The sequence below is a fragment of the Felis catus genome, chromosome B1, assembly GCF_018350175.1.
Source record: "Felis catus isolate Fca126 chromosome B1, F.catus_Fca126_mat1.0, whole genome shotgun sequence".
NCBI classification, from domain to species: domain Eukaryota; kingdom Metazoa; phylum Chordata; class Mammalia; order Carnivora; family Felidae; genus Felis; species Felis catus.
In genome coordinates, this window is record NC_058371.1 from 189,393,227 (window position 1) to 189,418,766 (window position 25,540).

General features: G+C 34.9%; 1 long non-coding RNA gene across 11 annotated transcripts in view; it reads left to right on the forward strand.

The window, feature by feature from the left end:
* The window catches only part of LOC109499251, a 77,087-nt gene that overhangs the window by 37,580 nt on the left and 13,967 nt on the right, over positions 1-25,540 (forward strand). For 8 of the 11 annotated variants that reach the window (XR_006597195.1, XR_006597191.1, XR_006597187.1 and 5 more), the window contains one exon: positions 18,048-18,103. The exons of 1 other annotated variant lie outside the window; for it this stretch is intronic. This is a non-coding gene — a long non-coding RNA (uncharacterized LOC109499251). Of the gene's footprint in view, positions 1-3,992; positions 4,989-18,047; positions 18,104-18,202; positions 18,383-25,540 lie in introns of those variants that run through there. 2 more of the 11 variants (XR_006597190.1, XR_006597192.1) reach the window with 2 other exon arrangements.

Consider the following 25,540-nt stretch of genomic DNA (forward strand, 5'->3'; position numbering starts at 1 on the left):
TATTTTTAATTTGTTTGCTTTTTTATTGTTGAGTAGTAAGAATTCTCGGTATATTTTGTATGAAAGTCTTCATTCAGGTACATCTTTGCAAATATTTTCTCTCAGACTGTGGCTTATTTTCTCATTCTCTTGACAATGTATTTCTCAAAACAGAAATTTTTAATTAATGAAGTCTTTTATGTCAATTATTTCTTTAAGGATCATGCCTTCAGTATTGCATCTAACAGATCATTGCCATATTCAAGGTCATCGGTGTTTCTCCTATGCTATCTTCTAGGAATTTTATAGTTTTGAACTTTCTATTTAAATCTGTGATACATTTTAAGTTAATTTTTCTAAGAGGTAAACATTCTATGATTTGAATTTATTCATCAGAGGTTTGTAGTTTTCCTTTTCTATATCTTGCACATATTTTGTTAGATTTATAATTACCTATTTTATTTTGGAGGATGTTACTGTAAATGATACTGCACTTTTAATGATATTGGAAAGCAGTTGACTTCTGCATTTTAACCTTATATCCTACAAGCTTGTTAATTTGCCCATTAGTTCAAAGAGGATTTTTTGGTCATTTTTTTTTAGTGTTCTCTGCATAGAGGATCATGTCATTTGCAAACAAAACCATTTATTTCTTCCTTCCCAATCTGTATGCCTTTTATTTTATTTTCTTGTCTTACTACATTAGCTAGACCTTCTAGTACAATGTTGAAAAGGAGTGACAGAGGGGACAGCCCTTTCTTATACTAGATCTTAATGGGAAAGCTTCAAGTTTCTTACCACTAAGTATGATGTTAGACGTGGGGGTTTTTGCAGATAATCTTTATCAAGTTGAAGAGGTTTCCCATTATGAATAAGTGTTGGATTTTGTCAAATACTTTTCCGGCATCTACTGATATGTTCAAGTGATTTTTCTTTTTTAGCCTCTTGATGTGGTGGATTATATTAATGGTTTTCAAATATTGAACCACTTGCAAATATTTTCTCTCAGACTGTGGCTTATTTTCTCATTCTGGGATGAGAAATCCCACTTGTTACTTGTGTATAACCTTTTTTTTTTATATTGTTGGCTTCAATTTGCTAATATTATTTGTTGATTTTTGCATGTCTTATCATGAGAGATATTTGTTTGTATTTTTCTTTTCTTACAAATCTTTTAATGGTCCTGGCATAGCATAATGCTGGCCTCATGACATGAATTAGGAAGTATTCCCTCCATTTCTGTCCTGTGCAAGAGGTTTTAGAAAATTTGTATAATTTCTTTCTTACATGTTTGGTGGAATTCATCAGTAAGCCTATCTAGGTCTATTGCTTTCTGTTTTGGAAGGTTATTAATATAGATTCAATTTCTTTAATAGATGCAGGCCTATTCAGATTGTCTTTATTCTGTGAGTTTTGGCAAATAGTACATTTCAAGAAGAAAAGATAATGTTTCTTCTAGGTTATCAAATTGGTGGGCAGAGAGTTGTTCATAATATTTTATTATCCTTATAATGTCCATAGGATATGCAATGATACCTTCTCTTTCACTTCTTATGTTAATTATTTGTAGCCTCTTTTTTATATTTAACCTGCCTAGAGGCTTATCAATTTTATTGATCTTTTCAAAAAACTAGCTTTCACTGGATTGATTTTCCAAGATGGTTTTTTTTAAGGAAATATTGCTGTCATCTTTTTATAGAGTATAATTCATCTGCACTCTGCTCCACTCACCTTCCTCTGTATGAAAAGACAATAAAGTGCAAGAAATAGTCCTCCATATCACATCTGATTCTTTCTTAGATCCATAAAGAATCTAAATGTTTTCCTTGTCACAATACATTTACTTGGAGTAGCACAAACAGGTGTTCTTCAGTTTTTTCACAATGTTAGTAAAATTTCTGCCTCAACATAAATCTTTTTGGAGCATGGAGTTCATTGTCCTAAAAAATGATGCTGTAAACGTGGCTTAGTTGGTTTGTTTTTGCAACAGGTGCTGCTATGGACTGAATGTTTCCTCAAAACCTCAAAAGATAAAACCTGATGTCCCATGTGATGGTATTTAGAGGTGGGGCCTTTGGGAGGTGACTAAGTCATTTAAGGTGGAACCCTGATGAATAGAATTAGTATCCTTATGAAAGAGACCTCGGATAGCTCCCTTGTTCTCCTTAGGCCTTGTGAAGACACTGTGAGGTAGTCATTTATGAATCAGGAACTGGACTCTCACCAGGCACCAAATCTTCTAGCATCTTGATCTTGGATTTCTCAGCCTCCAGAACAGTGAGAAATAAATATTTGTTGTTTAAGCCACCCAGTCTATAGTATTTTGTTATAGCAGCCCAAATGGACTAAGACAGGTACCATGAGAAAGTTGTTTTATTGTTTTTTTGTTTTTGTTTTTTGTTTTTAGTTCTTATTCATAGGGACACCTGGGTGGTTCAGTTGGCTAAACATCCAACTCTTGATTTTGACTTAGTCATGATCTCCATGGTTCATGAGTTCGAGCCCTGCTTCGGGCTCTGTACTGACAGTGTGGAGCCTGTTTGGGATTCTCTCTCTCTCCCCCTCTCTTTACCCCTCCTCTGCTGGCTCGCTCTCTCTTTTTCACTCAAAAATAAATAAGCTAAAAAAGTTTAAAAAGTAAACCTTATTCATAAATATCTAACTAACCTATAAGAAGAATTTCCAATTGCTCTGATTATGCTTCCCAGTAGTACATGATTTATTTTGCTTTTTTTTGCAGACTTAAAAAAAAAGTTTATTTATTTATTTTGAGAGAGAGAGAGAGTAGGGGAGAGGCAGAGAGAGAGGGAGAGAGACAGAATGCCAAGCAGACTCCACACTGTCATCGCAGAGCCCAATGCAAGGTTCCAATTAACCAACTGAGATCATTACCTGAGCCCAAATCAATAGTCAGACGCTTAACTGACTGAGCCACCCAGGCACCTCTTGCAGTAGATTTTTTAATGTCACAAACATTCCATCTCATGATTAAATATGTATCTAGCACTTAATGTTTTCAATATAACTGGCAGACATTGCTAGCTATTCCTTTGAACAAGACTGTGAAATGAGTTATCACTGAATTGAGAACATCATCTTTTAGATAAAGGAGATGAGGCTTGAGAGATTGCCCAAGGTCATGTTATATAGTAATGACAGAGCTGAGATTAGAATTCTCAGCTTTCAGTGTCTCTGCTTTCATAAAATCAGATGGATCTGAGCTGAATATCTCCTTAAATGAAGAAAAAAGTTTCAAGGAAGGGGCATGTGACTCTAGGCTGAGAAATGGCAATTTAGCAATTTAGTGGATGTGATTTTAAGAATAGATTTGCCTTCCATTGTGATGTGGATTTTTTTTATCACTTCTTATAATTTCTTTTGTGATACTCTTAGGAAGAAGCGATCTAATGTTAGATATAAGAGATGTAATATTTAAAGTAGGCTGCCCCTTGTAAGTAAAAACTGAGTGAAAGAAGGAACTATTTGAAATGATCGTGGATTTAATAAAGACTCACTTCTTCACCTTAATTTTTGTTAGTGGCAAGCACACTTTCTCCAAAGAAATTACATGTTGTCCATCTACAGTATGTTATAAATTACATATCCAGCCATCATTGCTAATATATAATTGGCTATATATAGAATCCATTAAAATAGTATCAGTTTACTACATTAATTTCTACTAGTTTGGGGCAGATGTATAAAGCATAGTATCAAAGAAGATAGGATATTACTAGCATCTGTACTTTTATTTTTGCTCAGTAGTTTGTTTATTTTCATTGGTTCATTTTAGTAATATGCTGTAAGTTAATTAGCTGCAATAGAAACGTTGAATAATTCAAAGAGGCACTTTAGGAAAATTGCATTTTTTCCCCCAAATTGGCTATATCGCAAGTTTGTTATGATGAATAATAGTGAGGCAGTTGTTTGAGTTGATTTATTGTTCTTATATAAAAAATTCATATAATTTTTAGCAGAAATGAGGCTATTTATAGTAATTACCTCTTTCAAAGGCATTACAGCAGAGATACAAGGGAATCCACAGGAGTACTCATTATTCTGAGCCTTAAAAGATAACATGTACTACAGGATCAAGAGGAAACGAGAATCAAAGCTATACTAGTCAATCCAGCTTCTTGTAACTGTTATAAATGTGTTGAATCCAAGAGCATTTTTTGTATTTTGCTTTTACTGTGATTTTTGACTCAAAGCATTTTTTGAAACATGTTAATTTTCTTAATGTAATTCCACTCAGTGTTTTGTTTTCAATTTTGTTCATTAAAAAAATCAGTTGAAAATAATTTCCTTGGTGTGGTGGTTTTTATCTGTTTGCTCTCCCCCTCACCCCACTCTATTCCCCCATCCTAACTACATGCTCACCAGATTTCTCTTCTCTGCTGGTCTCTGAATTGCTCTCTGCCCCAGGAGTTTTGACTTCCATAGACTTCATCACTTTAGCCCCTTGAATTCTAGATGTATTTGGCCAAGAGGGCGTAACATGAAATGGAAAGGTGATAGAGAGAGGTTAAAATATTTAGTTTCCATTCCCCTCCTCCTCTAGTACCTCATCTCCCCTGTGCCCTGGGCTCTGGCAGTGTCTGTATCCTACAGCCACAATGCCTGGTGGCTTGGGACGTCAAGGAATCAGCGCTTACTGAGTGCTGATTATATAATATATTCTTCCCCTTTGGCCCTAGAGATAGTAATGAATTCCCATTGTCACTAATATCTAGACACTTCCTCATCTCTTATGGGTTTTGTTATGTTTGCCCACATCTCTGTGAACATTCCTTTCATTAAATTTCATGTAAAACCTTTCAAATGGGCCATCAGGTTTCCTTGGGACACTGAATGACATAATTTGTTTATATAAAAATGAATGTATTTTCAACAGAAAGAAAAACGTTTCTACTGTATCGGCCTATTTCTGAATATTTTTCATACCTTATATTCTTCATCCTCCTCAAATATGTCTTTCTATGGTCTTTAAGAGAGAGATCTGGAGGAATAAACACCCCAGTGCTTTCTGAATATATTAATACAGTCTAGGACATAGGAGTGCCTGGGTGGCTCAGTTGGTTAAGTGTCTGATTTTGGCTCAGGTTGTGACCTCGTGGTTCATGAGTTCCAGTTCGAGCCTGGCGTTGGGCTCCGTGCTAACAGCTCAGAGTCTGGAACATGCTTGAGATTCTGTGTCTCCCTCTCTCTGCGCTTTCCCTGCTCACTCTCCATTTCTCTCTCTCTCAAAAATAAACATTAAACATTTTTTTTTTAATTAAAAATGCAGACTAGGACATAGATCAGGGGGAAGAAGAGCAGATCATGAACCTGAAGGGATAAACGAAGTCTATTCAGTACAGCCTCCCTCTTTTCTCTTTCAATATCCATTTGTACATATTTAAAATCTTGTCCAGGTTTTTTTTTTTAATCGCATGTCCCTAACTAAAGGACATACAAAGCTATCCACAACTTTATTGTCATTGACTGATAAATCAGCTATACTCATAGCCAAAATTAAAACTGTTTGTTGTCAATGTTCTTCATAGAAGTCACTGTGGAATGAAGCAGAGATTAAAAGTAAAATTAAAAAGTTAATGTAAAACATAAGCTCTTCTGCCCCTGCTTCAGTACCATGTCCTAAAGCCTATGTTTCCTTCTTCTATCACACCCTTCACATTTTTCTTAGTTTTACCCGTAGCTGGGTGGTGTTCTTTACATAATGAGTGACACAAATATTTATTCTATCATTATCTTAATCCTTGCTGATTCTATCTTTATTATGCTGTTGGGGCTTCCCATCAGCCAGGACAATTGGGTAAGGGATATTGGCTTTGTGAAGTCTGTGAGTTGCAGGTAGAGTTCTTCTCCCATTTATGGAGATGTAATCCAGTATCCATTGGTGCAATGCAGTGAATAATGTGCCTGTTGTCTTAGCAGCATGAAGATTCTAAAATGGTCAGAATGGAGACTTACCTTCCAGTACAAATAAACTGTGGCTGCATTCCCCAGTGGAACTATTTTTTCCTTAAGGGCCAAGGTTTCAGAGATGGAAAGCAAAAACTCTTTAAGTAGACTATTTGGGGAAATATATCCCTAGAGTCCTTGACCCTGAATTTTGACATCTGTCCTATAGCCCTTTCTATAGCTGGCACTTCCGTAGTTGTTCAAGCCAACTGGAAGAACTCAAACTCAGGAACCTAGAGTTCATGACCTGAGCTGAGATCAAGAGTCAGATGCTTAACCAACAGAGCTATCCAGGCACCTCTGTACTTGGTCTTTTGAAAAATGCTATGATATCTGGAAGGTGAACCAGAATCTACAGGGCAGAACTGATTTTTGAGCTCACAGTAGATACTTTCTTTTGCCCTTGATCAGTCTGGCTAGAAATTTATTAATTTGATTGAATTTTTCAAAGATTTAGCTTTTGGTTTCATAGATTTTGTATATTTCTCTTTCACTGATTTCTAGCATAATTATAATTTTGTAATTATTTCTTTTCAGTTACTTGGCTTGAGTTTAACTTGCTCTGCCATTTTTATTTTATTAAGGTAGAAAGGTAGAATCATTGATTTGAGAACTTTCTACTTTTCCAATATAGGTATTTAGTGCTACACATTTCTAAGTACTATTTTAGTTATGTCGCACAACATGTTATGTTGGATTTCATTTATTTTAATATGTTTTATTTCAATCTGTTTTTCAATATATTTCAATCTGTTTTTATTTTCTAATTTCCTTTTGATATCTTTCTTGATTCATATGTGATTTAAAAGTGTATTTGGTTTCAAAATTTAGTTTCCAGATGTCTTTGTGTTTATTACAAACCTAACTCCATTGTGATTAGAAAACATTTATTTGAGGGGCACCTGGATGGCTCAGTCGGTGAAGCTTCCACTCTTGATTTCAGCTCAGGTCGTGATCTCACGGTTCCTGAGTTCCGTGAGGACCTCCAGCACTCCCGAGCCTGCTTGGAATTCTCTCTCCTCTCTCTCTGCCCCTCCCCACGCTCGTGTTCATGTTTTGCCTGTGCACTTTCTCTCTGTCTCTCTCTCAAAATAAAGTTTAAAAAACTTAAAAATAGAAAACGTTTGATTTGAATCCTTCCAATTTTATTAAGACTCTTTGATTGCCTAGATTATGGACTTTTTTGGTAAATCTTCTGTGTGCACATGTATTCTGCCATTGTTAGGTTGAGTGATCTATAAATAAATGTCATTTAGGTTAAATTGGTTGGGAATGTTATCGTCTTCTATATTTTTACTGATTTTCTGTCTACTCATTGTATTCGTTATTGGAGAGGAGTATTAAACTCCAACTCTTACTGTGGATTTGCCTGTTTCTCCTTGAAGTTCAATCGATTTTTGATTTGTGTGCTTTCAAGTTGTTACAATTATTAGGTCTATACATATTTAGAAATATTATGTCCTCTTGATGAATTGACCTCTTTATTATATGGAATGACTTTCTATATCCCTGGCTATATTCTTTGTTCTGGTATTTACTATATCTAATACTAAAACAGCCACATCAACCTTTTTATTATTAATGTAATATACTTTTTACTATAACTTTTACTTTTAAGTTCATTATTTCTTTATATTTAAAGTGTGTTTCTTGTAACATACAGTCAGCTATTGCTTTCTTCTCCAACTTAGTGATCTCTGTTTTTCAATTAGGTGTTGAGACCATTTACATTTAACATGATTACTTGTATGGTTGGCTTTGAATTTACCATATTGCCATTTGTTTTCCATTTGTACCATCTGGTCTTTGTTCCCTTTTTCTTTTTTTTCCTGTCATTTTTGGATTGAGTACATTTAGTGATTTCATTCTATTTTTTGTTGACTCATTAGCTAAGACTCTATTCTTTTTGTTTATACTATATATTTTAACTTCGCATTGTAAAGATTCAGGTCATATATTATACTTCTTCACATAGAAGCACCTTACAATAGTATATGTCCGTGTCTCTCCTCTTGGTCTTTCTGCTTTATTGTATATATTTCAGTCCTCCTTAACCTATAAATCACAAAATATATTAGTTTTAATTTTTTACCATTCATTCATGTTTTAAATTACTTAAATTATTAGAAAAATATATATTTCTAGATAGATACCATTTCTAGTCCCCTTCATTCTTTCATGTTGATTCATATTTTCACCTAGTATAATTTTCTCCATAGTGTATTTTTTATAGTGTAGGTCTTGCTTATGAATTTTTTTCAGTTTTGTATGTCTGAAATCTCCTTTATTTCCTTTTTGTTTTTGAAAAATGTTTTCAGTAGGTATGGAATTATAGGTTGGTAGTTTATTTTCTTTCAGTACTTTAAACATGTTTCTCTACCATATTCTGGCATGAATTTTTGTTGTCAGATGAAAAATTCACCATAAATTTTTTCCTGTTTATATAATGTATCTTGTTTTGCCAGTTGCTTCTAAGAATTTTCTTTTCACTGGTTTATAAAAATTGATTGTGAAATCCCATGGTTTATGTTTCTTCATGCTTCTTGTTCTTGAGGTTTATTGGTCTTATAACTATAGATTCATAGTTTTATCAATTAGGAAAATTTCACTAATTTTTTCAAAAAATTTATGCCATTCTCCCTCCTCTTCTCTAAAGACCCCAGTTAATTACATAATGCCTTTTTGAATTTGAACCACAGCACAATGGTGTTATGTTAATTTCCTTCGGTCTTTTTTCCTCTTTGTGTTTTATTTTGGATAGTTTTTGTTGCTCCTCTTCAAATGCACTCATTTTCCCCCTGCAATTCCTAATCTACTGTTAAACCTTCAATTATTTGTTATCTCAGATGTTGTAGTTTTGATGTCTGGAATATCAATTTCAGTCTGTTTATGTTCAATCATTCCCCTACCTTCCTGAACATGTGAAATATAGTTATAGTGACAACCTTAAAGTAACTGTCTGTTATTTGTACCATCTGTACTATTTTTCAATGTTTTAATTAATCCTTTTATTCTCTCATTATGGGTAATAGTTTCCTATTTCTTCTAATGCTTAGTTATTTTTAAATTTGATGCCAGACATTATAAATTTTATCTTGTTTGGTGATGAATACATATTTTGTAGCCTCGTGAACTTTATTTCTGTAAATATGATTGAACTTTTTTCTGTGATGCAGTAATGTTATTCATAAACAATATGATGCTTTTTGGTCTGTTTTGTAAACTTTGCTAGCAGCAGCAGGACTCATTTTGGCAAAGTAGTTTATGTTCTCTACCCGATGTCCCTGAAATTATGACGTCTTCTAAGCTGACTGGTGGAAACTATTTCAAGCTCTCCATGATCGCCACCTAGTATTATTCTACATAATTATTTCTAATGAATACTTTTTGAGTCTCATATAGTTTTCTCACATGGGTACACTAGTCAGTATTCAGCTGAAGTCTTCAGACTTTTGAAAATCCCTCGGCTCTCACTTCTCTGGTCCTCTGCCTTGTAAATTCTAGCTGCCTTCTCCTTCCCAAACTCCCAGTAATATCTCATCAATTCAGGGAGCTCTCTGGTACCTAAGATTCAGCCTGGGAACTCTCCTGTCAGTAAGATGGGACAATCACAGAGCTTCTCTCATTTGTTTCTTTTCTCCAGTTTTTTTTCTCATTTGTTTCTTTTCATTGCTAATGCTGAATATTTTGCAAACTGTTGTTTTCATATGTTTTTTCCAGTTTTTCAGCTGTTTCAGAGGTGAGGGTAAATTCAGTCCCTGTTACTATTTAACATCTAATTTTAATTGAATGAGATAAGAAAGATTTGATGATGAGAAGTTCATTTCTCAGAGACCCGTGGGCCAGATAAGTGGGCCCAAATGCAAAAGCAAAGCTAGTTTTCAAATGGATATGAATTTTGGGGGAGAAAAGTGTAAATGATTTTCCACCAAAGCCATCGAATTGTGCTTAACTATGCTCCTTTTTAGAATTTTCTGGAAGCTCCATATGGCTTCTTTATCTCAAACATTTGCATTTGCTGATCATAACGCCCAAATGGTAGTGTGGTTTGCACTGCAACATAGACTTACTGGGGAGCTTGTTTTAATTCAGGCCCCAACCTAATGTCTTGTGATGTCTTACAAATGAGCCGGTGAATTAGATCATCATGCAAAACTGTAGTATATTCTGGTTCCACAATTTTAAAAAGCTCGCTAAGTTTCATGCTTCTTAAAAGTTTCTGTGTTCTATCTCTTACTTTGGAAGAAACACCCTGTCCTATCCTAGGCTACTGAAACTTTGTAAACCTGTCACTATGGCAGTCTCAGTCTCTTGAGCTTTTTCACAAGGTTTATCTCTCAACCTTTGGTCCCTGTATGTTAGAGGAAGCCATCCAGTGCGTGTACCTCTTACTTACAGACACCATTAGCATCAGGTCATCAATGTAAAGACCAGTTTGATGTTTTTTGAGACACAAAGAGAGTTAGATGCCCTCCATTTTCTACCATAAAAGAGAGCATGCGGTTTGACTAAAGCGGGGAGAGAAGTGTTTACCCTTGCACTGCAGAGGCAAATTGTTTGGGAATTGGAAGAAATAACATTATTGAAGTCAGTGTTTCTCTAACAGGAAAGTGCAAAAGAATTAAAGTCTTGTTAAAACACAGAGTTTTGGGCCCCACTTCTAGAGTTCTTTCTTGGGTAAGACCCAGGAATTTGCATTTCTAATAAGTTTTTAGGTGATGCTGATGCTGCTGGTCCAAGAACTACACTTTGAGAACCAATTCAAGTGACAAGGGTACTATTAATTTTCTTCAGGAAATATATTGCATCTGGAAACAGAGCCACCACAGGCATTAATGACTGATTTTGTTTGTAACAATCCATAGTCAGTCTCCGAATTTGGCTTTCCAACAGCCAAAATATGTGAGTTAATTGACCATGTGTTTAGAATCTCTGATACCTCCCACCACACTCATCTTTCTCATGTTTGATGGTGATACTGTTCTGCATTACCCTCAGGGATGGAACACTGCCTTTGATCCTCTCTTGGTAGTGGATACAGTTTTAGAAGCTTCTACTTACTTTGTTCCAGCAAAGTGGTGGTGTTCCACCCCCTCCCTCCCCAAATAACCCATAGAATAAGTCAGTGGTCCTGTTAGACTCATTCTGAGATGAAGGGAGTTAAGATTTCACCTATTACCTGACATCAGTACATGCCCATTATTAGGGCACCAGGCTCTACTGAGAGTCTCTAGTGATTAGCAGCCTCTCAGAGACTTTAATTAATCATCCCACAGAAGTTCTGAGTATTTCTCTTTCACACATGCACAGCCATCCTGGTAAATAGCTATAGGTCATGTAGAGAAGGTTTGGGGAATACATGTAGTCTTTATTAATGACTATGTTGCACACCACTTCTCGAAGGGAACCAACCTCCCCTTCAAAGGAGGGGCCTCCAGGCATTTGTATTTATTTAGATCTTGGAACTGGATAAGAGGCTATGAGTCCTCATTATAATGACTTGAGTTAGATTTTTAACACTAGACCCAGAAAATTTCTGCTTTTATATATTAAGCCACACCTCAGTAGGCTGTCCTAGTGATCAGAAAGCCACTGACATAGGTTAATGCAGGTCAGAACACTATTACCTATTCAATATCTGCCTTATTAATGTGATTTTGAGCATGTTGCTTCTGATGCTTAAGCCCCTTGATCTGGCCTCTAACGCCCTGACATCCCATTATTCCCACTGAAATAAGGCTCTATTTCCATTGCAGCATCTCCCACTATCAGTCATATTTGGATTATAAAGACAGTCAGTGTAGAGATGTTTGAAGATGCTTTGGGAGGGGAAGTGTTCTCCATACACTTCCAGGGTGATTGCTAGAGGGGAGCTGAGGTGGATACACATATTAAATCTACTGTAATATTCCCATAGCCCTAAACCTTAAGATTTCACCTTCATCACTAGTAGTTTCCAACTAAGGCAGCAGCTTCAGAAACCCAATGCCCAGTGTCTACAACAAAATGGTAAAATCACGCTGTATGTGGGTTGGAACCTAGACATTAATTTTTATTGTTTTAAGCCTTCCTCTGTGACTTCAGTGTACAGCCAGGGTCGAGTGCCACTACACTATGTCAGAAGACTTCTAGCATTTCTTCCTCATTGATTGTAAACCATCATGGAGCCCAAACTTGAGTTAATTAGCCTTTTGGATGTGAGAACCACTCTGTGGGTAACTAAGCCCAATTCACTGCCTTTCAAATCCCAGTTGAGTATACCTGGAATTCAGAAATTCAAAATGTTTATCTTTTCCCTGGTCTGCCAGAATATCGCAGGGTCCTATTCTTTTTCCACGAGTGCCCTTATCTTAGCATAAGATACGTGGCTGATTTTTCCATTTAGTTGACTTTGACGACCTTCCAATTACATTCAGTCCTTGGAAATGATTCTCATTCATATCTGCCCTATGGCTACTGGAGATAAGGGACTCTTTTAGGTTTCCATAGAAGCTTTCTGATTTTTCATTCATGGTCTGAATCAGACCTTTAATTTTTTTTTCTTTTCTTTTGCTACAATCTTTGTAATAACCATTGTTGCCATAGTGACTAAGTGCCACAGCCACTTGATCTCCTAACGCCTTCCTTGCATCTGTACTTCATCGTATGCCACCACCAGTGATTATTTGACTAATCACGATGTCACAGCATGCCAGAGATTATCAGTGTCCCATTTCCCCAAGCAAAGAAGCTATCTGTGAACTCTCAAATATGCTAGCTACCCATCCCAAGAACCTATTTTAAGGGTGTTTCCTGGGGCCACTTTTTGTGTCAATTACTGAATCACTCAAGATCCTGACAGGAAACAGGTGGTACAAATGGACCAATTAAGGAGAGTTTAATAAAGGACTACTTATAGAAATATATATTGGAATATGAGAAACCAAAAAGAAATGGTAAAGCATTCTGGGGCTAGCAAAGGCTGGGAGCTTTTACTACCCCTCAGCATGAATTTTACTCTCCTTCTATCCTCTGATCTCCTGGCATCTCCCACTGAAAAAACAACCAGGATAAGCCTGCCCAGAGGTCAAGAGATATAGATCATACATCTAATAAAGAATAAACTCCTTTGGACATACAGAAAGAAGGAGAGGATATGGGGTATATTTAGAGGCATTGGAGAAAGTCTAGCAGACATCCAAATTGGATGCCTCATCTGAGCTCCAACATGTTTGTAAAACTCTTATTTACAAATGTCTTCAATTGGATATCTTAAAGACATCTCAGACCCAGGAGGTGGAAACCCACCTGAATCCAGTCTGCTTGCTGTTGAAAAGGAAATCTGCCTGAAAGCAAGAAAGTTAAACGTAATCCTTAACATCATCTTCTCTTTTGCTTTCCAGTCCACCACCAATTTTTGGTGGATTTTAACTTAAGTATTTCATGTACTTCTATACTTCTTTCTATCATGATGACAACACTGTCACTATTGCAATATTTCCAAACTATTGTTACTTCTTTCTATCATGGGTATAATACACTTGCTATTGTTTAAAAATTATTTAGACTTTTATTTTGAAATATAACATAGATCCAGAAAATTGCATAATTCCTAAATGTGGAGCTCAATGAATGACAGCAAAGCGGGCACTCATGTAACCACACTTGGTCAAGAAGTAGAACATAGTTAAAATACCAGCAGTTCCCCTTGAGTGGTTTCCAACCATTCCCTCCTCCTTTCTTCCCCAAAGGAGACCTGTTATCTTGACCACAAGCACTATATAACAGTTTAGTTTTCAAACAGACTTCTTTTTTAATAGCTTTCTTCAAATATAATTCATTTATTTAGAATATGTTCATCACGCCTCACAAAAACCCTGTACCCCCTTAATAGTCACTTATCATTTTCCTCAGACTCCTTGCCCCAGAGTCCTAGGCAAACAACAATCTGCCTTTCATCTCTATAGATTTCCTTTTTTGGATATTTCATAGAACAGAATCATATAATATGTGGTCTTTTGCAACTGGCTTCTTTTGCTTGGCATAACATTTTCAAGGTTCATCTGCATTGTAGTATGTATCAGTAGATCACTCCTTCTTACTGCCTAATAATAATTGTATTTATGGGTATAGTACATTTTATTCATTTATCAGCCGATAGACATTTGAACTATTTCTACTTTTTGGTTATTATGCATAATAATAATGAGCATTTGTGTAAAAGTTTCTTGTGTGTGGTGCAGTTATTATTTAACTTAGATCATATCAAAAGAATGACTTAACAGAGAGTAATAGTAAAATAATGGCACTGCAAAGATGTCCGTGCCTTAATCCCCCAAATCAGTGACTATGTTACCTTACATGGCAAAAATGACTTTATAGGTAAGACTGAGGTTAAATATTTCATGGTGGGAAGAATATCCTGGATTATCAAAGTGAAATTAATCTAATCTAATCTAATCTAATCTAATCTAATCTAATCTTTCAACTTTATGTGTTTCTCTTGATCTACTCTGTACTTCTCATTTCGTATATCCAAAGGAAGCTGTTAGCTTTCAGATGCATTAACTGTGTTCCCAGACCTCTGAGTGGTTGTTCTGGCTAAATTTGAGGCATCGTAATGTACCAGTTGTACCAAAGGGCTAAAGGAGAGTGAAGTTGAATTGTTTGTTACTCTGGCTCCTTCTCTTTCTGGCTATGGGTTTCAGTGGTGCCATTTTTATTTGCCTTCTCTTAGAGGACCATTTTTTTGAAAAGACTATTCTTTCCCTATTGAATTATTTTGGCACCATTGTGGAAAATCAATTGACCATAAATTTAAGGGTTTATTTTTGGGCTTTCAGCTCAGTTCCATTTATTTATATGTCTATCCTTAGTCAAACACCATATTGTCTTGATTACTGTTGCCTTGAACTACATTTTGGAATTAGGAAATGTGAGTCTTCCAACTTTGTTCTTCTTTTCCAAGATTGTTTTGGCTATTCTGGGCTCCTTGCATTTCCGTATGAATTTTAGGATCAGCTTGTCATTTTATGCAAAGATATTGGGTGGAATTTTGTCAAGGAATGCCTTAAATCTTTAGATCAATTTTGGAAGTATTGCCATCTTAATAATTAAGTCTTCTGATCCTTGGTTATGGGCTGTCTTTCCATTTATTTGGGTCTTCTTTAATTTCTTTCGATAACATTTTCTAGTTTTCAAGGTACAGGTCTTTTGCTTCATTTGTTAAATTTATTCCTAACTATTCTATTATTATTATTATCAATTCTACTGCAAATGGATTGTTTTCTTGATTTTATTTTGCACTGTTTATTGTTAATATATAGAAGCATAATTGTTTTTTTGTATATTGATCTTGTATTCTACAACCTTGCTATATTCATTTATTACCTCTAAGAGCTTTTTTTGTGTGTGTGGATTCCTTAGGAGTTTTTATGTACAAGTACTTGTCATCTGCAAGTAAAGACACTTTTACTTCCTCCTGTCCAATATGGAAGCCTTTTACTTTTTATTTTAATTTTTGATTGTCTTGGTTAGAATCTCCAAAACAACGTTTTATGCCTTGTTCCTGATCTCAAGGACAAAACATTCAGTTATTTTCCATTAATTGTGTTGTTAGTTGTGGGGTTTTTTAACCTTAACCTTTTCTAGGTCATGAAGTTCCCTTCTATTACTACTTTGTTGGTTTAAAAAAAAAAACAAAAGTCTTTTATTAAATACTTTCTGAATTTATTGAGAAAATCATATGGTTTTAATTCTTTATTTTATGAATGACGTGTATTATTTTCATTGTTTTTTGCAATTTTGAATTCTTGGGATAAATCTCACTTGGCCATGATACATAATCTTTTTATCTCATACCATATTTGGTTGGTAGTATTTTGTTGAGAATTTTATATCTATGTTCATAAGGAACATGATTTGTAGTTTTTTTATGATGCCATTTTCTGGTTTTGGTATCAGGTTCACAGGGTGTCATTGTATAACAAATTGGGAAATGTTACCTCTTCTATTTTTTCTGGAACAGTTTATGATGGATTACTGTTAACTCTTTAAACATCTTGTAGAATTCACCAGTGAAACTGAGTCTAGGTTTTTTCTTTACTGAAAGTTTTAAAATTACTAATTCAATGTATTTTCTTGTTATTTAGGCCTATTTAGCTTATCTTTTTTTTTTTTTTTTGAGGCATTTTGTTACATTTGTTTCTAGAATTTTCTAGTCTAAATTACTGATTGATTGATTGATTGATGTTTATATTATTTTTGAGAGAGAGAGAGAGAGAGAGAGAGACAGACCATGAGCAGGAGAGGGAAGAGACAGAGAGAGACACAGAATCTGAAGCAGGATCCAGGATCCAAGCTGTCAGCACAGAGGCCGATTCCGGCTCAAAACCAAACCACAAGATCATGACATGTGCTGAAGTTGGATGCTTAACCGATTGAGCTACCCAGGCATCCCTTGTCTAAATTATTTAATTTATTAACATATCCTTTTACTCTTAAGCTGTTTATTTATACTTAAGGTAGTTTTCTTGTGGATAACGTATAGTGTATACTTGGGTCTTGCTGTTACATTTGATCTGAAATACTTTTAAATAAGGTGTTTTGACCATTGATTTTTAATATGATACCTGTTATGTTTGGGTACACATTTATCATCTATCCATTTGTTTCCTTTTTCTCATAATTGTTCTTTGGGCTTCTTCTTCTTTTTTTTTTCCCCTAACTTCTTTTGTATTAATTATATATTCTGTTTTATCTTATTTTCAATTTTATCTTATTTTATGACTTTATTAGCTATAAATTTTTATTATTTGTTTTAAGTTTTTAGTATACATCTTTAACTTATTGTTTATAAATAATAAATGATAGTTTATACTTTACCTCCAAGTGATATTATAATTTCACATATAACAAAAGAATCATAAATTGGTGTTTCTCCATTTTTCTTCTATTGGCCTTTGTGCTATCGTTGTTATGTATTTTACTTCTACAGATGGTATAAACCCCATAATACATTGTTATTCATGTTGCTTTAAACTGCTAAATATCATTAAAAGGTCTTCAAATCTTAAGAAGAAAATCTTTTTTACATTCAACCACACAGTTATCATATCTGAGTGTCTGTGGTCCTTTATATAAAGCCATATTTCAATCTGATGGCATTTTCTTTCTGCCTGAAGGACTTTCCTTCACATTTCATATAGTGCAGGTGTCCTGGTTATAAATCCTTTCAGCTTTTGTATGTGTGAGAAACTTTATTTTTCTGTTGTAATTCAGAGATATTTTTGCTAGACGTAGACTTCTAGGTTAAGAATTACTTTTATTTTAGCATTTTAAAAGTTTTCCATCATCTGGCTTGTACATTTTCTAGTAGAAGTCTTTTGTCATTCTTATCTTTGTTCTTCTCTAAGTAATGTATTGTTTTGGCTCAAGCTAATTCTAAGGTTCTTGATTTACCACTGCTTCCGAACTACTTAATTATGATGCATCTTGATACAGTTTACTTCATGTTTCTTATGCTCGAGTTCCATTTTATTTTGTAACTTGAGGATTCATATTTTTCACTCACTTTAGAGAATGTAGACATTTTTTGTGTTCCTCTCTTTATTTCACTCCAGGGATTCTAATTCAATGTGTAGTAGGCTGCTTCAAGTTGTCACTGACCCCATGTTCCTATTTTCAATACTGTTCTTTCTGCATTTCATTTTGAACAGCTTCTATTACTTTGGCCTTAAATTCACTCATTTTTTTCTTCCATAAATTCTAATTTGCTGTTAATCTAAAGCAGCATATTTTTAAAAATCTTGACCGTTTTAGTTTTTATTTCTGGGTCTTCATGTCCACTTAACATGCTCCATTTTCTACTGGCTTCTTGAATGTATAAAATACACTTGTAATAACTGTTTTAATGCTCTTTTTTGCTAATTTGATTGTTTGTACCATTTGGTGGTCAGTTATGAATTACTAATATTTTCCCTCATCGTAGATTGTATTTTCCTGCTTCTTTGTATATACCTGTTAATTGTTCATTAAATGGCAGATACTACCAAGTTTACCTCTTTGGCTACTGGATATTTTTATATTGTTTTAATACTTATTAATACTCTTTTTTTCCCCTCTAGGATGCATATATGATATGTGGGAACTGGCACTAGTCTGTGTCCTGTGTGAACATCAGGTATTGTTCCCTTTATTTCTTTAAGAATATTCTTTTTTTGGCCTCATCTGTATTTGGACATCTGTACTTGGCTAAAGACTGAGGTGTGATCCTCTGTAGATCTCTGGAATCCTCTGCATGTGCACTGAAGACCTCCACTATGCCCTGAAGACCAGTTATCTTGATATCCCTGGACTCAACATAGTCTCTTCAACTCTGGGGGACTGGCAGTCTCCATTGGTTTCTTCCTCACTGTGCAATGGCCTGGAAGCTTTCTTCAAATAGTAAAGTGGGGCAATAGTAAGACCAAATTCAGTTTTTACTTTTTCTTCGGAAGTCCCAACAATTTAAAACTCATGTTTCACTTGACTTTCCCTAGTGTTTCGCTTGTTTTGGGTAGGAGAGTAAATCTGGTCTCTGTTTGCTGGAAGTGGAAGTCCAATACTACATTATTATTTTTTAAAAGTTTATTTATTTATTTTGAGAGGAAGAGACAGAGAGAGAGAGAGAGAGAGAGAGCAAGCAGGGGAGGGTCAGAGAGAGAGGGAGAAAAAGAATCCCAAGCAGAGTCTGGGCTTTAATGCAAGCCCTACCCTGGCTCAAACCGTGAGATCATAACCTGAGCTGAAATCAAGTTTCGGATGCTTAACCCACTGTCACATAGGTGTCCCCAATACTACATTATTTTAATTCATTTTCATCTTTACACCAATGCCAACTTTTTCTAAATTTAATGCAACTTTAGTAGTGCTAGTTTCTTGACTATATTCTTCTTTTTCAAAATTGATGTTGACTATTTGGAATTCCTTGAATATCCATTTGATTGTTAGAATTTTCTCATCAATTTCTACCAAAAAAAAAAAAAAAAGGATTGACAGGAATTGCATGAATTTATAGATCAATTTGCAGATGATTTCCATCCTAACAACATTAGGTTTTCCAGACTATGAAGCCAGTATATCTGTTCACTTACATATTTTCAACTTCTGTCATCAATATTTTGTAGTTTTTACTATAGAAATCTTAGTTGTCTTTCCTTGAATTTTTGGTTAGGTATACTATGTTTTGTATTATAATTACATTTTCATTTGTGTTTTGTTAGAATGTAAAAACAATTGATTTTTAAATATATATTATTGAAGTAGAACTGACATACAATACTATTTTAGTTCCAGGTGTACAATATAGTGATTTGACAATTCTGTACATTACTCAGTGTTCACTATGGTAAGTGTAGTTACCATCTGTCACCACACTATGGTATCAAAATATTCTTGACTATATTCTCTATGCTGTACCTTTCAGCTCAGTATTTTATAACTGGAAGCTTGTACCTCTTAATCTTCTTTATCTATTTCACCAACCTCCCCACTTTTCCTCTGGCAACCACTAGTTTGTTCTCTGTACTTAAGAGTCTGTTTTTGTTTGTTCATAAAAACTAATATTTTTATATCATCCTTGTGTACTACAACTTGATCAATGTATTTATAAGTTCTAATAGGTTTTTAGAAAATCTTTTGCATTTTCTATATACCCATTCATGTCATCTGTTAATTATAAGTCTTTTTTCTTTATTTCCTTTTTGCTTGCTTATCTATTTAATTTCTTTATTGCACTAGGTAGGACCTCCAGTATTGTGTAGAGTAGAGGGGGAGGAATATGTGTTCTCTATATATTCCTGCACTTTGAAAGGAAATATTCAGTATTTCACCATTAATTATGACACTACCTATAGGCATTTCATAGATACCCTTTATGAGATGAGGTAAATCCCCTTCTATACTTAGTTTGAGAGTTTTTTTTTTAAGCCTGAACTGATTAATTTTGTCAAATTATTTTTCTGTGTATATTGAGATTATCATATGGTTTTCAAAATTAATAAATTTTCAAAATTAATAAATTAATAAATTTTGCTTTATGAAGTAGCATTTAATTCATCTTCGCAAAATGTTACATATGTACTAGAAAAGAATGTATTTTATAAATACTTAAAATTGAAATCTTCTGAATACTTGCTGATTGTTTTTTAGCTACTAATACCATCAATTACTGGAAAATGATTATCACGATCTCTATATATGACTGTGGATTTGCTTATTTCTCCCTTTAGCGATATCAGTTTCTGCTTCATGTAATTAGGTGGATACTCCTTTAGAAATATTAAATCATTTGGGAGATTAATATTTTTATTATAATAAACTATACTTCTTTATCTCTGGTGATATTATTACCTGTACTTTAATGTTAATATAACCATACGTACTTTCTTATGAGGAAGATGTGATGGTTTTTCATGGTTTCCATTCTTTTATTTTTAGTCTAAGTCCTTATACTCAAAGTGCACCTTTCATAAATCTCATGCAACTATTTGGCTTTTTTTTTTATTGTCATATAAGATTGGCATCTCTGCCTGTTAAAGTATTGTGTTAATTTTTTTGAAGTTATTAACATACAGTGTTATATTAGTTTCAGGAGTACAATATAATGATTCAACAATTCTATTCTGTTTTGCCAATTTATAATAGATGTAAATTTTGGCATGATTAGGTTTAATTTTCCCATCTTGCTACTTATTTTCTATTTGTCTCATGTTTTCTTTTTCTTTATTTCTCAAATTTTTAAAATCTTTATTAAAATTTTTTTTTAGTGCTTATTCATTTTTGAGAGATAGAAACAGAGTACGAGTGGGAGAGGGGGTAGAGAGAGACACACACAGAATCTGAAGCAGACCCAGACTCTGAGCTGTCAGCACAGATCCCGACTTGGGGCGTGAACCCACGAACTGTGAGGTCATGACCTGAGCTATTTTCAGACACTCAACCTACTGAGCCACCTAGGTGCCCCATAATGTTTATTTATTTTTGAGAGAGGGAGAGAGTGAGACGCAGAATCCAAAGTAGGCTCCAGGCTCTGAGCTGTCCACGCAAGCCTGAAGCGTGGCTTGAACTCATGAGCCATGCATGAGATCCTGATTTGAGCCAAAGTCAGATGCTTAACTGACTGGGCCACCCAGTTTTCTTTTCTTTCTTTCTTTCTTTCTTTCTTTCTTTCTTTCTTTCTTAAATTATTTTTTAATGTTTATTTTTGACAGAGAGGGAGAGAGAGAGAGAGAGAGAGAGAGAGCTAGAGCATGAGTGGGGTGGGGAAGGGGCAGAGAGAGAGGGAGATAGTGAATCTGAAACAGGCTCCAGGCTCTGAGCCGTCAGCACAGAGCTCCATGCAGGGCTTGAACTCAGAGACAGAGAGATCGTGACCTGAGCCAAAGTCAGACAGACGCTCAACCGACTGAGCCACCCAGGTGCCCCCCACCCAGTTTTCTTTGTATCTTTATTTCTGTCCTTCCCACCCTACTTTCATTGGATGGTTAAAAAAAAAAAGTTTAGATATACTTTTTATTTTAGAAGAATTTTAGATTTATAGAAAAACTGTCAAGATAGTACAGAGTGCCATATATTTCAAACTCAGTTTCCCCTATTATTAACATCTTGTATTAGTAGATACATTTGTTAGAATTAATAAACTAATACTGATACATCATTGTTAACTAAAGTTTATCCTCTATTCACAGTTACTATGTTTTACCTAGGAGTGCCTGGGTGGCTCAGCAGGTTTAGCATCTGACTCTTGATTTTGGCTCAGGTCATGATCTCAGGGTTCAATCCCCATGTGTTGGGCTCAGCAATGACAGTACAGAGCCTGTTTGGGATTTTCTCTTTCCCTCTCTCTCTGCCTCTCCCCTGCTTGCGCTTGCTCTCTCTCTCACTCAAAATAAACAAATAAACTTAAAAAAAAATAAAGTCTGTTTCCTGGTTCAGGTTTATATCTAGGAAACCATATTACATTTAATAGTCCTGTCTTCTTGGGTTCCTCTTGGCTATGACATTTTCTTAGACTTTCCTTGTCCTTAATGACTTTGACACTTTTAAAGAATATTGATCATTTTATAGAATGCCTCTCAATTGAGATTTGTCTGATATTTTATTCATGGTTAGACTGAGGTTATGGGCTTTAGCAGGAATATCAAAGAGGTGAAGTGCCACTTTCATCATGTCATATACTTTAAAAAATTTGTTTTGAGTATAGTTGACACACAATGCTACATTGGTTTCAGGAATACAACATAGTAACTCAACTTCTCACTATGTTATGCTATGCTCACCACAAATGTCATATTCGAGAGCACATGATGTTAACCTTGATCACCTGGCTGAGGTAGTTTGTCAGGTGTTGCAGTGTAAAGTTCATCTTTCCCTTACATGTTTCCATAGTATATTCTTTGGAAGGAAGTTGCTATCTAGTATACACTTAAGGAATGGAAAGTTATGCTTCCACTCCTTGAGGGGGCGGTATCTACATAAATTATTTGGAATTCTTCTGCAGACATTTTTGTCTATTCCCTTTCATTTATTAATGTATTCAGTCATTTATTTATACCAATAAAGACTTATAAACATGTGTTTTTAAAATTTTTTTAAATGTTTTTATTTATTTTTGAAGGAGACAGAGAGACAGAGCATGAGCAGGGGAGGAGCAGAGAGAGAGAGAGGGAGACACAGAATCCGAAGCAGGCTCCAGGCTCTGAGCTGTCAGCACAAAGCCTGATGTGGGGCTCGAACTCACGAACTGTGAGATCATGAACTGAGCCGAAGTCCGACGCTTAACCGGCTGAGCCACCCAGGGGCCCTGGATATGTATTTTTTTACATTATATAATAATCCAATACTATTTTGTTACATTGCTTAATTTTTTGGCCATTGGGAACGTTTTTGGTGTGCTTCTGTGTTCTTTGATATACCCTTAATCATCATGTCATCATGTGTCTTTTTACACAGGATATTAGTAACCATCATCTGGGTATTAGATGTGCTCATTTCTACTGGCGTGTTGATATTTCTGAGCCTTCTAAAGAAACAAAGCAATGGAATATATGTGTGAATACTAATCCACTTATATACCTATATAAAAATATTTAGGTGGTCTGGGTTGCTCAGTTGGTTAAGCTTCCAACTTCGACTCGGCTCATATCTCACAGTTTGTGGCTTTGAGCCCCACGATGGGCTCTGTGCTGACAGCTCAGAGCCTGGAGCCTGCTTCGGATTCTGTGTCTCCCTCTCTCTCTGCCCTCCCCCACTCATGATTTGTCTCTGTCTCAAAAATAAATAAAACATTAAAAAAATTAAAAAAAAAAAAGCATTAAGTCATGAGGTGCTTCGGTGGCTCGGTGGGTTAAGCGTCTGACTTCCGTTCAGGTCACAATCTCATGGTTCGTGGATTTAAGCCCCACATTGGGCTCTGTGCTGACAGCTCGGAGCCTGGAGCCTGCTTTGGATTCTGTGTCTCTGTCTCTCTCTGCCCCTCCCCACTCATGCTCTGTCTCAAAAGTAAATAAACATTAAAGAAATTTTAAAGTTATTTCTTTTTTAAAAAATTTTTTAACCTTTATTTTTGGGAGACAGAGGCAGAGTGTAAGCAGGGGAGGGGCAAAGAGAGAGGGAGACCCAGAATCTGAAGCAGGCTCCAGGTGCAGGATCATGACCTGGATTGAAGTCAGATGCTTAACCCAGTGAACCACCCAGGTGTCCCAACATTAAAAAAATGTTAAAAATTTATATATGGAACAATCTACATCTACATTAAGCTAAACATGAATTTCTACTCATGTCTCTATTTCTAATCCACTACATATGGAACATTCCACCCTCTTTTCCTTGCATATCTGTAAGCACCCACAACAACGAGAAAGTGCCTCTCTTCCACCATCTACAGTTAATTATTCGATTCCATATACATATATAGCAGTATTTCTTAATTCACACCCCTGTGGAAAATAACATTATCCAATAGAGCACAATGCTAACATACAGTGCTTTTTGCCTTTCGTCTTACGAATGTCATTCATTTTCAAACTTAGGTCAGCACTTTTTCTATCTTCTGTTTTCAGTGAGATTGTTTCATATATTTGTAATATAATTAGGTTTTTTTGGTTGCATTCTACAATCTATTCTAGAAACACCCAACCTTCTTAACTTTGCATAAACTTTATGTGCTGCAAAATTCTATGAGCTTTAACAAAGTGCATTTTGTCACAGATCCATTATAGCTTCCTTTGGTTTCTTTTAGTTTTCCATTTATTTCCTCTATTAGCTCTTTAGCTATCTTGTTTTCATACATTTACATATAAAAATATACATAATATGTATTTATCTTATTTTAATAATATCCCTGTAATCATAATATGCATCATTAACTTAACACTATTTTGCATTAACATAATGACAATCCCAGATAATATTACCACCTCACTACAGAACAATTCCATTTACCTCTCATTCTTTGTACTATTGCTGCCATTTATTTTATTTCTTTATGTTATAAACCACATAATATTATTATTATTACTACTACTTTAAATGTCATTGTCTTTTAAGATTTTGCTAAAAGGAAAAATATAGTACTTACATTTCCCCACATATTTACCGTGATTGGCTATCTTTATTCCTTACTCTAGATATTGGTGTCTGTTTTCACTTACTTCAGCCTGAAAACTTCTCTTTAGCTTTAATTGTAGTGTTGGTATATTGAAAGTGAATTCTTGCAACTTACTGTTATCTGAATGTTTCTTTAATATGTTGTTTTATTTTTTTATTTATTTTTATTTATTTTTTTATTTTTGGGACAGAGAGAGACAGAGCATGAACGGGGGAGGGGCAGAGAGAGAGGGAGACACAGAATCGGAAACAGGCTCCAGGCTCCGAGCCATCAGCCCAGAGCCTGACGCGGGGCTCGAACTCACGGACCGCGAGATCGTGACCTGGCTGAAGTCGGACGCTTAACCGACTGCGCCACCCAGGCGCCCCTATGTTGTTTTTTTAAAGTATATTTTCACTGGATATGGAATTCTAAATTGATGTTTTTTTTAATTTTCAACATTTAAAAGATGGTGCTCCATTGATGTCTGGCTCCCCTTCCTATATACATGATGTCTTATTTATCTGGTAGCTGCTTTTAGAATTTTCTCTTTATATTTGTTCTCAAAAGTTTGACTATGCTGCACCTAAGTGTGACTTTCTTCTTATTTTCCTTGGTGTTTCCTGTGCTTTATGGGTTTGTAAGTTGAGATTTTTAATCAAATCTTGAAAGTGTTTGGCCATTATTTAAATATTTTTTCTGCCAAATCTTTTATATCTTCTTATTCAAGAATACAGATTACACATGTGTTTACTAATTTAATATATTTCCCTAGGGTTCTAATCCCTTGTTTAGTTTTTTGGTTTTTTTTCCCCTTAATCTTATATCCTTGTGTGCTTTTATTTGGATAATTACTACTGATATATCTTTAGGTTCAACAATTGTTTCTACTGCTTTTTTTCTTTCTATCTTTTTTTGTTAAAATAATCTAATAAATTTTTATGTCTTATTCTGTACTTTTCAGTTCAAAATGTCAATTTAATTCTACAT